At 43.7% G+C, this 15833-nt stretch overlaps 1 protein-coding gene across 3 annotated transcripts in view; it reads right to left on the reverse strand.

The window, feature by feature from the left end:
• The window catches only part of MYO6 (myosin VI), a 114676-nt gene extending 104098 nt beyond the window's left edge, over window positions 1-10578 (reverse strand). For 2 of the 3 annotated variants that reach the window (XM_061989561.1, XM_061989559.1), the window contains exon 1: window positions 10495-10578. The gene's annotated coding sequence lies outside the window, so the exon portion shown is untranslated. Of the gene's footprint in view, window positions 1-622; window positions 694-10494 lie in introns of those variants that run through there. The other variant, XM_061989560.1, reaches the window with a different exon arrangement.
• Window positions 10579-15833: the final 5255 nt, after the last annotated feature.

Consider the following 15833-nt stretch of genomic DNA (forward strand, 5'->3'; position numbering starts at 1 on the left):
ACAATAATAGAGAAAACACTTCTAGCCAGTTTTTCTATCTTCCTTAGGTACTAGTACAAGATTTTAGCTTATATTAAGAGTTCAGCATAGTCCAAACACTTACAGGAGATGCTTACCAGAAGTGATGTGGCAGAAGAAAAAGGGAAAACCCACTCTTTTTCAACAGTCATAATTTGAAGACTGCTAAGATGTGAGCTTCAAAAATAAACATCCCCCACAACAAACACCAAACTTTTACTGCTTGCTAACATCACTAGGCTAATTCCTCACAAGATTAAATTGGTTTTCCTGCAACTTGCTTCTCCCATGTCTTCAGCTGTGTAACAGTTACACAAGTTTTCATTAAGCAAAGTCCTGAAAAAAGTAAAATTACTTGATGTAAATACTGTATTTATCATAGATGCGCTTACCTCGCTGTCAGACTGAAAACAACCACTTAAAGTTTTATGGGTTTGCCTGCCTATAAGATGTTCATCACAAAGGCCATGAATTTAAAATGGAGCAGCTGATCAAACGGAACAAAACCATACAATCCTCATGCACAGCTGTTCAAGTTCTTCCTTAAAGCATGTACAGTGGGGGAAAAAAAACACAGATCCTTTTGAGACAGCTCCTGTCTTACCTGGATCCTCTCAAAATTCCACAGCCATTTGCAGCAAGACGACCAACAGAAGCAAGAGGCTGCTAGAAAGAACACACTGAGCCCTAAGAAAACATAAGACAATTAAGCTTTCATTAATTACAACTAACCACACCTCAGCAGACCTTCAGATGTCATTCCAAAGCCTTTACCTGTCTTGGGGTGAAACACTTATCCCAAATTGCAAGGCCTCCTGGTCACCTTGGACCTAGGGCAGGCACACCCAGGGTCAGTACCTCGGCATGTATGGGGAGCAAGCAGCATCTTTCAGTTGAAGAGGTAAGCCTTTCAGTTGAAGCCCAGCCTAGAAAGGGTAGGAAAGGCAATCCCTGATGCTAACCTCTTTTGCCTTCAAGCAGTCAAAGCAGAATTCTTCCTCCACTACAATCTTTAAGTGTTGTCTGGTGAAAATGCTGGCATTCCTTTGGTGCTCTCAGCTCCCCAGCCTTTCCCACATTGGCACTTCTCCCTTCAGCCCTCATGTTCCTCAAGAAGGAGCTCACCTCAAATGACTCTTCCTTCTCCTGCTAGTTTCTCTCTCCCCTGCTTCTACCTCCTCCTTAGGGTTAATCAGCAGAGTCATTCAGCAAACATGCCAGCGGCTTAAAGTGGCCTTTGTCCACCCTCTTCCCTCCCACAGGGATTCATAAAGAAATCAGGATTAATACAGAAAACAACTCATCTCAACCACACGAATTTCCACTTCCATCTGATGCACTCAAGTAGTCAGTACTTACTGCTCACATGAATTCCCATTTTTTCACTTTAAAAGAAAATACAGATCATTAAATAATTGAACTGCATTTTTTTAAAGGGAACAAAATTATTCTCCTCCTGCAGAGCTCAGTAACTGATCTGTGACCGTAACAGAGAGTTTGCAACACAAGCTGTGAAGGGCAACTTAAATAAAAGTCCTTAAACCAGCTTAATACCTTAAAAACCCTGCTAGGCTGACTACTACAAGAACAGACACACAACTACATATCTATAGAAATAAAAAAGCTGAACTCTCAACACTGGTTTAAAAAAAAAGTACTTTCAGTTTAGAGTTAAAAGAAATCCAATGTAATATTTCAGGAGATACATATATGTATGAAAAACTGGGAAAGCCTACAAGGATTTACACTGAAAGAGAATAATCCATAAAACTACAGAGTCAACAGATTATGTATATTTATCATTGCTACTTTAGTGTTGTATAATTATAAATGATAATTTAACACAGAAATACTGATAGCATCGGATGCCACACCACCGAAAGAATGTTTTCATTTACAATAGGAAAGACTGTTACAGCCCCAAGAAACACAGCTACTGAGTCCACTGCACTGCAAAATACATGTTCTGTGGGTGTGTGACCTTTTGAGCAAGACATGACTTGCACAGTATAACAGGCTAAGAAATTTCATGTCTAAGATTCCTCTCCCTAGGTTAGTAAGAAAAAAAACCCTAAACCAAGATTTAAACTGTCTCAGACTACCTTGAGAATGTGATGCAAAAGATATTTGAAAAAGCATCCTTTTCCTAAACAAAGTTTAAAATTTGTTCTTGTATAAATTATCTAAAAAAAACCCCAAACCCTAAGGTGTTACACTACATTTTCAAAAGCCCGTAACACATCTCCAAACACTCAAAGAAAAAATTACTTTAACATTTGTGCAGTGAACCACACACTACCTCAAGGTCTGTATAATCTGAGATTGAGTGTCTGGACCATGACTAATCTCAGACGCTTGAGAAGATGCAAGAGTATTGTAATTGGATGACAATTAAAGACGAAGATCAACACACCATCTCTGAAACTTCCTTCTGTATACTTGCAGCTAAATGTTTTGTTCCCAACAGTTCCGATTCAAAACACTTACAACACACAAGTCCATTTCTCTTCTGTTTCCCAAGAACTTTGAAATTTGAAGCAATTATCTTAACCATAGCCACGAAAAGATTAGTTACTGAAAGCTATAAAAAACATGAAAGTCTCTGAGAAATGTCCCCAGCAAAGAGAAAACAAGGACCATAAAATGATGATGCAACATGTATATGTATTCCCACAAATGAATACATAGCTGGTGAGCCTATTTTTGGAAAACGAAAAGTAGAGGGGCAAAAACAGGCCCAGCAGCATGTTCACTGAATGGTAAGTCAATAAGTATGAGAGAAGGAGAAATAGCATTGTCTCGGTAGCATCCATGTAAGTATCACTCCTTGCAGTAGAGCAGAGAGACACACAGAATCACAGAATCCTAAGGATTGGAAGGGATCTTGAAAGATCATCTAGTCCAAGCCCCCTGACAGAGCAGGACCACCTAGAGTAGGTCACACAGGAACTTGTCCAGGGGGCTTTTGAATGCTTCCAGAGAAGGAGACTCCACAACCCATCTGGGCAGCCTGTGCCAGTGCTCCCTCATCTAAACAGGGAAGAAGTTTTTCCTCGTGTTTCTTTGGAACCTCTTACATTCCAGCTTGTAGCTGTTGCCCCTTGTCCTATCACTGGACATCAATGTGAGGAAACTGGCTCCATCCTCCTGACACCCACACTTTATGTATTTGTACATTGTGCTGAAGAATATTATTGGTGCACCCAAGCACCTGCCAAAAAGGCTTGCTGCATGAACATGGCAAAGGCTTTAAAGGAGTCAGCAAACACTGCAAAAATAATAACTTACTAGGAACTCATAAAAGGAGACAATGATTTATCTTGTTAGTTTTCCTATCTTTTTAAAGGTTCTTAAGTGAAAAAAACAGCACAAATTCCTCTCCACTTCCAAAACTAGCAGACATATTAAAACCAAGTGTTCTTATCTTTACATAGTAATAAAAGTCCATGTTATCTTAGGACCCTCTGAAGTCTGTGATCTTTCCATTTCCTTTCCAGTCCTGCTGCTCTGACTCGGAAATTCACTAGGTAGACTCTTTATGTTTACATTTCTCTGTGCTACTGGAGGCATTTGTGTACCTTTGGCTAGAGGCAACAAAGGGTTACAGAAACAAGTTACAGAAACTTCCTAAAAAAGTGCTGTAGTTTGCTGAGACAGGATAAGCTGAAGAACAGCTTATCACCCTCGGGGGGTTAAACCCCTCCGCTGCCTCCCACACTTCTGCTCCTGGCTATATGCTCCTGCTGCCCTACTGCATATGCTCCGAAATGCCTGATGTCCCTCTGCAGCAGGAATACAGAGAAGAGAAAGGCGACAGGTTTGTGTTGCTTTCTGCAGAGCCAACAGTTTGCACTGAATCATTAAAACTCAAGTTATTAAATATATTTGTGAGATTCATCATACCTGAATGCTCTGATCCCTGTCCTGGAAGCTCTACACTACACAAGCAGGGCCAAGAACACATTAAACTTCAAACTAACAGAGCAGCTACAGAGCATCTTCCCTTCTCCTATCTCCCCAGTGTCTCCCCTCCAACGTGCAGAGCCACAGTGGGCAGGTTCAGTGTGCCTGCACACAATGCTCACCCAGCTGAGAAAAAGGAGGACGTGGCAAAATGGCCAATTTTCACCATGGGGGATTTCATGAAGGATTTTTATTGCTGTCACTTTTGTCACTATCACGCGGGTGTAATGGACTGCACTTGAATGCATCGGGAAAGAGCAAAGCAGTGATGGGAACTCAGAAGGGGTGTCCTCCCTGCACTGGGCACGGTCAGAAGGCTGGAGAAAGACACTCTGCCTTCCCATGGACAGTTTCTTCTGAAGCATGGTTATTACAGTATCACATTTTAGTCAGGTTGCTTTGGATCTGGGGCACTAGGAATGAATCTGAGATGCCCAAACCTTGCTGAGTGCTAAAGCAACGAGGAGAACACAATAGATGGGAGGAGTGGAATTCTGGACCACATAAATCACAAGTTGGACCTTCTCAAAACATGACATGTAGCAATACTTTGATGACTTCAGATCAGGCCCAAAGGATACATAGAAACATTTAGACATAATTCAGAAAACTGCTGCTAACAATATAGCCAGAGACCTTGCTGACATTAGAGAGAATTTTGCTGACTTTATCGCATTTCCTGCTTCTTTTTTTTTCCTCAAATTTCAAATCAGTCTGCTAGATGTTGTTCATTATAATGAAACTTGTTCACAAGAATAAATAACTAGCAATGACATAAATAATACTCTTAATTGCCTGTTTAACTATCTTTGCAAAATAAATCTGGCAAGGTCTTTCAAGGTATGTTGCTTTAAAAAAAACTAAAAGCCAAACCAGACAAAAAAAAACCACAGTAAAGTTCTCTTTTTTGTTAAAAAAGGCCTTTTGTTGAGGGCTCACTCAAACTGAAGACTGAAGACTCTGGGAATTACTGTATTGATTTTTCTGAGAGCAAACAAAACCCCAGAAGATGCACATTGAGATGTGGCCACCCGAGCTCTAATAGCAGCTATGACACCTTCATTTGGCATCGCCATGGCCAGATCCCAGTCTGGAGACCGGTCTCGCTCTGCCTTTAGCACTCAGAGGGCAGGTGAGCACAGGAGGAGCAGCACCGCCAGCTGCACGTACAAAAAGCCAGGTTTAAGTCCAGATGCCTCATCCATCTCTTATTTCCCTAGAGAAAGCAGAAAGCATCCTTCACCCACCCACTTACAGAGTGAGGAGAAGCATTCTGCTGACAAGGAAAGAGCCCTGGCTTGACAGCAGTGTTTCAGGGGTCACATATAGCCTGGGCATGACCTGCAGCACAGCCCCAGTGACACAGATCCCAACCTTGGCGTTTATGCCAGCTGCACTGCTGATAGCGACTACAGCTTTCCCTGCATTGCTCCAGCTGCAACTCACTCCCTTTTCCTCTGGGAAACAGTCAGCATGCCACAGGGGCTCCCAAACCACCTTGGCCAGGCCAGGCCAGGCTGAGCAGTGCACAGTGGCAGCAGGCCTTGGCTTTCAGCTGTGGCACGCAGCTCAGTAGCATGACTGAACCAAACCCAACCAGCCTGCATCTGTCCCATCGCCCTCTGCTCTGTCCTCACACCCTGCTCAGCAAAAGACAAAGCAAGATCTCGTGTTGCCTAAAACAATAATTTTTAATAAAATACATGCTATTAACTATGTATGGTCTTTACTTACAGAAATCGTTCTGCCAGAGATTAAAGAGCACACAGGTTCCTCTTTTTCTTGCCACCAAAACCTTAGGAAAAGCCATGAAAGCTGCTGATACTTCTTATTTAGCTTCACAAAACTAATATTTGGGGGGGGCGAGCAGAGGGAAAGAGTTTAATCGAAAGACTTTAGTTCAAAGATGGCATTTTTTATTATGTGTTCCTTATTTTAGCATTTATCAATACTTCAGAAACACATCTCAGTATTTACTACAAATGCAATACAGTCATCCCAAGAAACAGCAAAGCAAAAGCCTAAACACATGGCATGCTATTTTAAAATGCCAAAGGTTTTTAATCTGCCCCTGTGTACTTCAGAACACAGATTCAAAGGGAGGGTAACCTAAAGGAACATAACACACCACTTGACAAGTTTGATTTCTTTTTTAAGAATAGACTAACAGCTCTTCAAAAGTGTTTCAGAACAGAAGATGCTGTAATGTTTGGACACAAGTTATGGAGCCACATACAGTACAGTATATAATACGGTAGACAATTAATAATGAATTTTCCTGGTTTAAATCACAATATGATCATACACTTACCACAACATTTTGCTACCAAATGCAATAATTTGCCTCAATACTACTTTAAAACTAATTGCGTTGAGATACGAAAGATCCTGCATCTTTATCACAGAAGCTGCATGTCTTTTGAGTGCTAAAATTACTTTTTCCACATAAACTCAGGCCAGAATACAGACAGCACCTGCAGAAATCATCACGTTCAACTTCCTGCATGAGAACAAGTAAAATAATTGTGAGGAAAGGCTTTAATATAGCCTCAATACAAACACTATGGGATTTCCAAAACCTTCACAAAAAAAGGGAGGTTGCACTTCAGCTTGTTCCAGTTTCCCCCAAAGCATAACAGATTTTAAGAACTACATGAAATCTTCGGTACAAGCTAGCTTCATCTTTCTCAATACAGTCACTGACAGAAGGATGCAGACCACTTGTCACTAATTTTAAGGCTGCAGCGTCTTGTCCCCTTGTCTCATCCCTTCTGTTGGAACTGAGCTTGTCTAGCCATTGCAGAATACATTTTTGAAACACACATGATCTCTGTAGATGATGCTTTCCAAACCCTTCCCAAGTCTTGATAGAATCATAGAATGGTAGGGGTTGGAAGGGACCTCTAGAGATCATCTAGTCCAACCCCCCTGCCAAAGCAGGTTCACCTAGATCAGGTGGCATAGGAACATGTCCAGGCAGGTCTTGAAGACCTCCAAGGATGGAGACTCCACAACCCCTCTGGGCAGCCTGTGCCAGGGCTACCTCACCTCACAGTGAAATAGTTTTTCCTTATATTTAAGTGGAACTTTTTGTGTTCCAGCTTCATCCCATTAACCCTTGTCCTGCTACTAGCTACTATAGAAAAAAAGGGATGTCCCAACCTCCTGACATCCACCCTTTAGATATTTGTAAATGTTAATAAGATCTCCCCTCAGTCTCCTCTTCTCCAGACTAAACAACCCCAGCTCCCACAGCCTTTACTCCTATGAAAGATGTTCCATTCCCCTGATCATCTTGGTGATCTTGCGCTGGACTCTCTCCAGCACTTCCCTGTCCCTCTTGAGCTGAGGTGCCCAGAACTGGACACAGGACTCCAGATGAGGCCTCACCAGGGCAGAGGAAAGGGGGAGAAGAACCTCCCTTGACCTGCAGGCCACACTCTTCTTGATGCATCCCAGGATGCCATTGGCCTTCTTGGCCATGAGGGCACATTGAGGACTATTTTTGACAGACTGAGACATTCACATGTATCTTTCTTAACAGGCTGTGGTCAAAACTGAACACATTATTCTGTTAACTTAAGCTTCACTAGTATGAGAAGCTGAATGACAAACTTCAACAAAACTGCATCCCACTGCTTATCATGGTCTCCCCTAACCCTCAGCTTTCGTGGTGCTGCTGTCAAGTTGACTTTACCTATCTGGATTATAGGATCTCCTTCCTGAAAACCATATCTGCTACCTGAATATAGCCATCAAATATATCAAAAACCTCTTGTCCTCCAAAGCAGGGCTTCAAAAATAAGGCCTCAAATCCCTACTTGGTCTCCTTCAGACTATGCTAATGCTGTTGATGAAAGATATCGGTAACAAGATGAAGCACGAAGGTGCCAAAATTGTCCCCAGAACCACTTAAGCTGACTTCCCAGTGTAATGGTGACTCACAGTCACTCCGTGAAAATAATCACCCTGAGTTGCTATCTCTAGACCATGTCCCTTTGGCTCACCTGTTCTCAAACACTTAGGTGAATAAATAATTTTCTTAAGAGCAGCCCTGATGGATCAGATGGCAGGTCTATTGCCTCCAGTATGTTGCCTGCAATAGTCAATGCCTGAAATTAATATATAAACTTGGTAAATACTTGGCAGTACTTTCCCAGTATATTCTCTGAGTAACTCCCTGAGCCTCAGGAGGTACTCAGTGTAACTCAGCCTTAGTGGATTTTTCTTCCATTGGTTGGTCTGACTGCTTCTTGAGTAAAGAAACCTTTCTGTAAACTTTCAATATTCACGTGTTTCAAAAAGGATTTCTGAAGCTTAACTATACATCAGGTGAAAATCAAAACACACCTCTTTTGTTCATTTTGAACATGTCAGCTTAATCTCACACTTCCACAATTTGTACTGAAAGTGACAATAAAGTTAGTCTCTGCTTTGCCACCATCTAAAAGCCTTAAAACTTTCCTCAGACCAGCATTATCAAAATCCAAGAAAATACAAAGGTTAGATTGGGTCACAAAGCCTTCTCCACCCTGGAGACTTGGCATGAGGAAGCACTACTTCACCTTGTTTATGAAAGCATTATGATTAATGGGTCAAAATACTGACCCAGTATCCAAGCAAAGGCGCAAGGTGATCCCGGATCCTGAAGGACACAGTACTTAGTACAGATTATACATGAACGCCCACTTGGGCTAGAAATATAGGGGTAGAAGAATTAGTGCAATTTACTTACAATTTCTGCAAGTTAATACTGACATGGTTTTAATTCAGCAAGCTCTTAAGCCTCAGAGCAAATCTGACTGCATTTATGTTCACACCACTGGCTTTACACTTTCACAGTCAAAGGCATAACACTTTATTAACTTATACGTTAAACACATATCCAGTAAAAATAGAATCAAGTAATTCCTATGTTAGTCAAAGCAAAGATTTCCAACTTATGCTCTGACAATTCTGATATTTATTCTCCCCCCTCAACAATACTCATGTCTTTCTTTCGCAGTCATTTTATACACTGTACACTTCATAGTCAACTTGTACCTTTGCACAGTTTCATGACATTTAAACAAAATACTACAAGAAGATATTTGCTTATACTTTTAAATTTGGATCACTTTAAAAAAAGGATAATCTTAATCATTAGATCACTTCCATTGTTTTTAGGCTTTTTCCCTCTTAGCATTTCCTTCTGTCTTGAAAAGAAAAATTACAGATGACTCACGAGTTCATCTCTACCCTGTTTATTTGTCCCATTTGCAACAGAAGGAAGACTTAGCCCCGTGGCCAACCTTTGTACTCGGATGGCTGTGAACCCAGTTCATAGGCCACTCTGCTGCTCAGTGATGCCAAGTGAACTTTAAGGAATTAGATCACCTCAAAGGTCTTTTTGAGACAAGACAAGTAAGCCACAACAAACTACTTCTCTCCACCTTTGTAAAAAAAAGGGCTGACAATCAGCACTATTTAGATGAAATAACAGGTAACAACCATCCTTTCATAAAACTTGTAATCTGTTAATTTAGCTATCTCAATCTTACCGGCCACTGGTGGCATTAGCATTTACTAGTTAGGATCAGGCGAGCATCAACAATAAAAATGCTGCGTTGCAAGTTGAATTCAAGGGAAGGAACCTTTCAAGTTTTCCTATTCAGTAACAAGCTCTTGTTACAGAGCCGGGTATCAGTGGTACACAGGCTGCTCTCTGAAGGCGCAGCCTGCAAAAGTACTTCAACGAGAAATACTCCAGGGAATGAAGTTTTTCAAAGGGACTACCAGTCATCATGCTTTGGGCTGGTTGAGGCTGTAAACTTATTTTCCCGACCAGCGCAGAAATAGTGAAACAAGGAGGGGAGCTCAGCTGTTGCTCGGCAGGAATGGCATTTTTACAAAGGATGATATTAAAAAAAACCCAAACACCCAAAACTTCCCCCGAAAAAAAAGCAGAAAAGAAATTTCCATGACGGTTCATTTAAGGAGGTAAAGACCAATTTCTCCAGACTGTAGTGGCCCGACCGGGAAGGCCCGGGCACGACACAGCCGGCCCGCGGGGGTACGGGCGGCTGCCGGCTCTCCCCGAGCCCGCACACCGCGGCGCCGGGACGCACCCTGCGCCGCCCCCTCGGCGGTAACACGCGTCCCTCCTTGCGATGGCGTGTATGGTAAGGGCTACCGAGCGCAACAGCCCCCACCGCCCCGTCCTCTCCCCCGCCCCCACTCAGCGCCTAAAGGAGCAACCGCCGCCGCCGCCGTATCCCGGGTTCGCTTCCAGAGGACGCTTGCCCTCGCAAAGCCCCGCTCCGCCCCGACGAAGCCTCTGGCGCACGCCCCGCCGCGGACTCCATCGCACCTGCCGCCGGGCCAAGCCGTGCCGTGCCGTGCCGAGCCGAGCAGTGCCGTGCCGGGACAGCACGCCGCGGCCAGGCCGGAGCTCTCCGCCCGGCGGGAGGGGGGCGCAGAGGGGCGGCGGGGGAGGGCGCGGGCGGCCGAGGGCCCGCTGCGCCGCGTCCTTACCTGCTGCTGCTGCTGCCGTTGCTGTGCTGCTCTGCGCCGCCCCCCGCCGCCCGGCACGGCACAGCCCGGTCCGGCACGGCTGCCGGGGACGTCAGAGCTACAAGGGCAGGCTGGGGGCGGGGGCTACGCCGGCGAGGGCGGAGGGAGCGCGACGAGGAGGCGGAGGCGGCAGCTGGGAGCCCGGCCCGGGCCCGCCCGCTTTCTCTCCGCAGCGGCGGCGCCTGCCCGAGAGCCCCGGCCGGGGAACAGCAGTGCAGAGCAGAGCAGCGCCTGGTACCATCGGGCTGCCTGACCCCCGGATGCGCCCTTCCCTCAGAGGTTTTGTTCAGGGGAGTGGCTGGGGCTGGCTTCTGCTTGTTCTGGCAGAGGTTGGGTTTTTTACCAATAAGGGTCAGTTTTGGAGTTATCTTTTGTCTTCATTAACCCATAAGGAAAGGTACAGAGCAGGTGTCCGTGGCAAATATCAGAACATTTTAGAATCATGGAGTCATAGAATGGTAGGGGTTGGAAGGGACCTTTAGAGATCATCTAGTCCAACCCCCCTGCAGAAGCAGGGTCACCTAGATCAGGTCACATAGGAACATGTCCAGGTGGGTCTTGAAGACCTCCAAGGAAGGAGACTCCACAACCCCTCTGGGCAGCCTGTGCCAGGGCTCCCTCACCCTCACGGTGAAATAGTTTTTTCTTATGTTTAAGTGGAACTTTTTGTGTTCCAGTTTCATCCCATTAGCCCTTGTCCTGTTGCTAGCTACTATAGAAAAAAGGGATGTCCCAACCTCCTGATACCCACCCTTTAGATATTTATAAATGTTAATAAGATCTCCTCTCAGTCTCCTCTTCTCCAGACTAAACAACCCCAGTTCCCACAGCCTTTCCTCGTATGAAAGATGTTCCAGTCCCCTGATCATCTTGGTGGCCCTGTGCTGGACTCTCTCCAGTTTAGCCCCCAGAGCTCCCCTCCTCGTATCTGTGCCCTCTGGGGCACATCCTCAGGCCCCTGCTGTGACAGATTTCACACAGCTGGAGCAGCAATGGCTGTGTCCATTGCTCAGTGGGGGAACAGCCCCATCCCCTGCAAGGCAGGACAGGTGCCTCCTGCCTCCCATCATTCTGCCAGCCTCGATGGTGGCTCTGTGGGATTTCCCTGGCAGCTGCCTACACACAGCTACTCATCCCCACAGATGGTGCCCTTGGAGAGTGGCCCAACTAGACAGCATTGCATCATCCTCAGCCACAGTGTCACACCACCAATGGCAGCCGCAGCTACCCCTCCCTGCCCAGCTGTGCTGGAGTGTGGTGTCACCTCCCTCATCCCTCAGCTTTATGAGCATTCATTCCTGGCATTGCCATCTGGTGCATCAGCTTTCTTATAAACACTTTGCTTCTCTTCTTACAGTACTTCATGAGTGGTAGCACAATGACCCTTGACTCTACACACAAAGCCTCTTTCCTTTCTGATGGCCATAAAATCCTTGCATATGTTGCTGACAGAGGGAAACAAACCATTTCATACTTCAGAAATCTGTCCTGTTTTCCTTAGTCTTGCAGGACTAACTGCCTGTGTTTAGGCAGTGTGCCTTACTGCATTGCTTTTGAGTGTTTGGACAACACCAGAGACCCGCTAACTTGATTAAAATGTTTTCTTCCAGCTGTAGATTGAGTAGTCCTAAGGCTGCCTTGGCCTCTTTTAGGAGATAAACAGAAAACCCAGAGACTCCTTTAGGGAAAGGGTTCTGTGAAGGATGACTGATGATTTACTAATGGAAAGGAAAATAGGAGTACACAAAGCGCCTGAGTAATCCCGCATCCTGGGCAGAACACGGGTGGAGTTGAATCTGTGTCCAGATTAACATTCCTAACAACTCCTGAAATGTGCTACGAGCTTGTTTTGGTTTTTAAAACATTCCACACGCCTGCACAGTGGCCAGGTAAATTTGACAACTGCATCTTTACTTGATTGAATTTAGGAATGTTTAACAATCTAGACAAATCAAAATATTGTAAAACCTCTAGAGAATGGTAGTTTGTTTGCCTTTGGCATTATCTTTCAGGGCAGTACTTTGTAGAGCCCTACTTTTATTTGTAAAAGACAGATAGGGATAATTATTATCTGGGAGGAGAGAAGACTCTACTATTAAATGAAAACTTAAATTGGCTGACAGAATAAAACCCCCAGTGTTAGTAACACAGGATACAATGTCAGGAAAGTTAATAGAATATTTTCAGTGTAAACAAGCCAGCTGGACTAGTGAAAGCCAGGCGGTGCTGAGCACTATCTCCCCCTCTGATATGCCGCTACTTCATCAGAAGTGCGTCTCTGCTCTCTCCTCTTTTCTCCCTGGGAAAGCTAAAAATAACATGACACACAGCAGTGTCTGTTTTGTAAATCCTCTGGGAAAACACAGGAAAACTCACACACAAATAAAATCCAAGTGCAAGAACTTCAGCCTTAGCAAAGAGGAAGTGGGGAAGATGGAAAGAGAAAACAAGGGAAATTGTATTTTACTGTACTCCTTGCCTGTATATACAGAGGCAAGCAAGAAGCATTTCCAGCCACTGTATTTTTCCAGAGCTGCTGAATAGTAGCTTGGAAGGATGAGCAGGTAAAAGATCTTGGGTGAATTCTTAGAAAACCCTGGGAGGATATTATGTGTGTTTTCCTTTCAAAGGATGTCATAAAATGTCCTGGCTGTTTAAATTTCTGTGAAAGTGAGTTCTTATGTATAATTCAGTCAATCAAAACTTCGACCATTCAATATAAACAAGTAGAGGCTCTCACACTTTGTTATGAAAAATTAAATGCACAAATCAGGTCTGACATTGCCTACAAGCCCGTACTGTATGCACCTCTTCAGCAGGAAAGTTTGTGTTAAAATACTGTTGGGGACAGCTGGGTTTCCCCAAGGATTACACATAGCTACAACTGGTTTATACACCACATGTAATCAGTAAGATTTCTGCCCATAAAAATGTCCATGGGCACTGACTTAAGTCACAGTCAATGACTTAATCAAGCCAGAAGTTTATTTCCTTTACATTGCTTTGTTAGCTTTCTCTAGATATCTGTGAATGTGAGGCAGTTACACTGTATCTGTCTAATGTGGTGGTGTTACAATGCCTCACAGCTTGTCAGCATCAACTCTTGGTTTCCTCTGACTGTTGAGTATTTCAGGTTAGTGCCTTGATACTCCCTGAATTGATTTTCTAGTTTTTGCAGTTAATTCCTGAAAAAAAACTAAACCCAAACTCTCTAGCTTGAGAACTGTTTTGGACTTACCCATGCAGAGCTAGCGTGGCTGCCAACGTAGTCCTGCCAGCACAATTTATCTGTTGTCTGGAGAAAGAATAGCTTGCTCATATGTTTGCAAAAGAACATTTCTAACTGGCGCAAGGTTTAGCAGCTTATGTTCAGAGATAAAGAACAGGAAAATTTGCTGGGCTTTTAGCAGCAGTATACTTACCAGCTCCCAGGTGATGTTCCTTTCAGGATCAACACTTGGTTTCTTTCCAGGAAGGCTTACTCTAGATATGAGCCATACCTTATTGTATAAATTATTTACTGGAAATTGGTGTGTTAGTCTTATCTGCTCCCTTTCACTTAGTGTTATGTGCACATAACTCTCTGATTTTGACAGCTGTGATTTCTTTTTCCCCTCCCTCTTTCCTTCCAGTAGACTTTACATGAAAACCTACTTTGATTAAACTGATTAATATTCTGACTTTTCATAGGTCTCTGTCTTCCAACACCTCTGCTGAAGTTACAGAAATTGTACACAGTATGTTTTAAGGCAAAGCTTCTATTTAAAGTCTTCCTGTTTCATTTCAACAGGCAAGTAGTTTCTTCTTTTGTGTTATCAGACATGTTAGTTAACTAGGGAAAATTGATGGCTTTGTATTTCCACCTCTAGCGATATGTGACTGGTTTCTGAAGCTTTGTTTCTTGACTGGGAGAAAGTCTTTTGGACTTGCCCCATTTTTCTGTTTCCTCTTGTTAGAGGATAATTAAGCAAATATATTATTTTGAATTGTGGATAGCTCCAGAGAAATAGGCTTGCATAAGTAATAGCATGAAAGGAGGTAAGGGGAATCCTTAAATTGTCACCTCATAATCCATCTGAACCTGTTAGTTGATTCACTCTAATGGTAAGGACAAGAAAATGAGATTATAGTACCCTAGACTAGCTGGAAGATATTCCTGGTGCCATTCCAGTATTTGAGGACAGATGGATTCCCTTGCTCGTGCAACAAGCCCCATGTCTCTGGGGAAATGATTTGCTTTTGTTTCTGCTTCTCTCTGGCAAAGATATCATGACTCCACTCTCATCCACCGTAAAAGCAGAATGAGCCCCACTGGTTTAGATATTATATCTGGAGGACAGGGGTTAAACCATATTGTAGGAATTAGAACCCAGTAAGAGCCACACAGGTAACACCACAGCAATTACCATAGTCTTTAATTTTTACTTCCCTCCCCTGATCACCTACATGGATTTCCTTTTTGGTGATGAACAGCAATTGTTGATGAAATAACTGCAAGTTCATCCAAAAACCAAAAAGTAGCCTGCAGTAAATAACCTATAGATGTCAGGGCACGGGGCTGCTCTTTTTCCATGAAGCAGAACCTACTCACCTGCAGTTAAATGAACATTGGGTATGGATTCAGCAGATCACAATACCAATCGCTTCTCGCCCTTCTTAGAGAAGTGAAGACTTTTTGTAGTGAATTCTGTTAGGGTATTAACTGATTTTTAAATCTTTCTGTAAAGCCCACTGCTCATCTAGCATGTTCCCCAATGATTGTGTCCTGTTGAACACACCGTGAGGACTTTTCTTCCATTCTATTTCAGAGATTTCATTTTAGGCATTTTTATCTCTAGCTTTTGAGCCAGTCGTGGGAAAGAGAAGTTAGAGAAGAATGAGTAATCCCCTCAAGATTGGGGTTTTGGGCAGGGGCCAGGGGAGGTCTGGCAGTAATCTGATTCATAAAATGTGGGGGTCCAGATGTGGCTCTCCTACATTTTACGTTGATGTAAGAAGCAAGAAAAAAAATAATAGTCTCAAGTAAAGGGCAGCACGAGGAGCATGCTGCTAGGAATGCTGAAAAGGAAGACTGCTGGTGCTGCAAAGACAAGAATGAAATTCTGCAAAGCTCATGCAGGCGCCTCTCCTCCTGTCTAGCCTTCACATATCACTGTGGGGTTAGTGTACAGAACAGACACAACTTAATTTACATTGCTCATTACATAAACCCACTCTTGAAGATGTAGATTCTGATGTTGATATCCATCGGGGCAAACCACTGAACAAACTGGCCTGGGAAGCATTGCTGCAGGAAGGAA

Source organism: Colius striatus, chromosome 2, assembly GCF_028858725.1.
Source record: "Colius striatus isolate bColStr4 chromosome 2, bColStr4.1.hap1, whole genome shotgun sequence".
In the NCBI taxonomy this organism is placed as follows: Eukaryota; Metazoa; Chordata; class Aves; order Coliiformes; family Coliidae; genus Colius; species Colius striatus.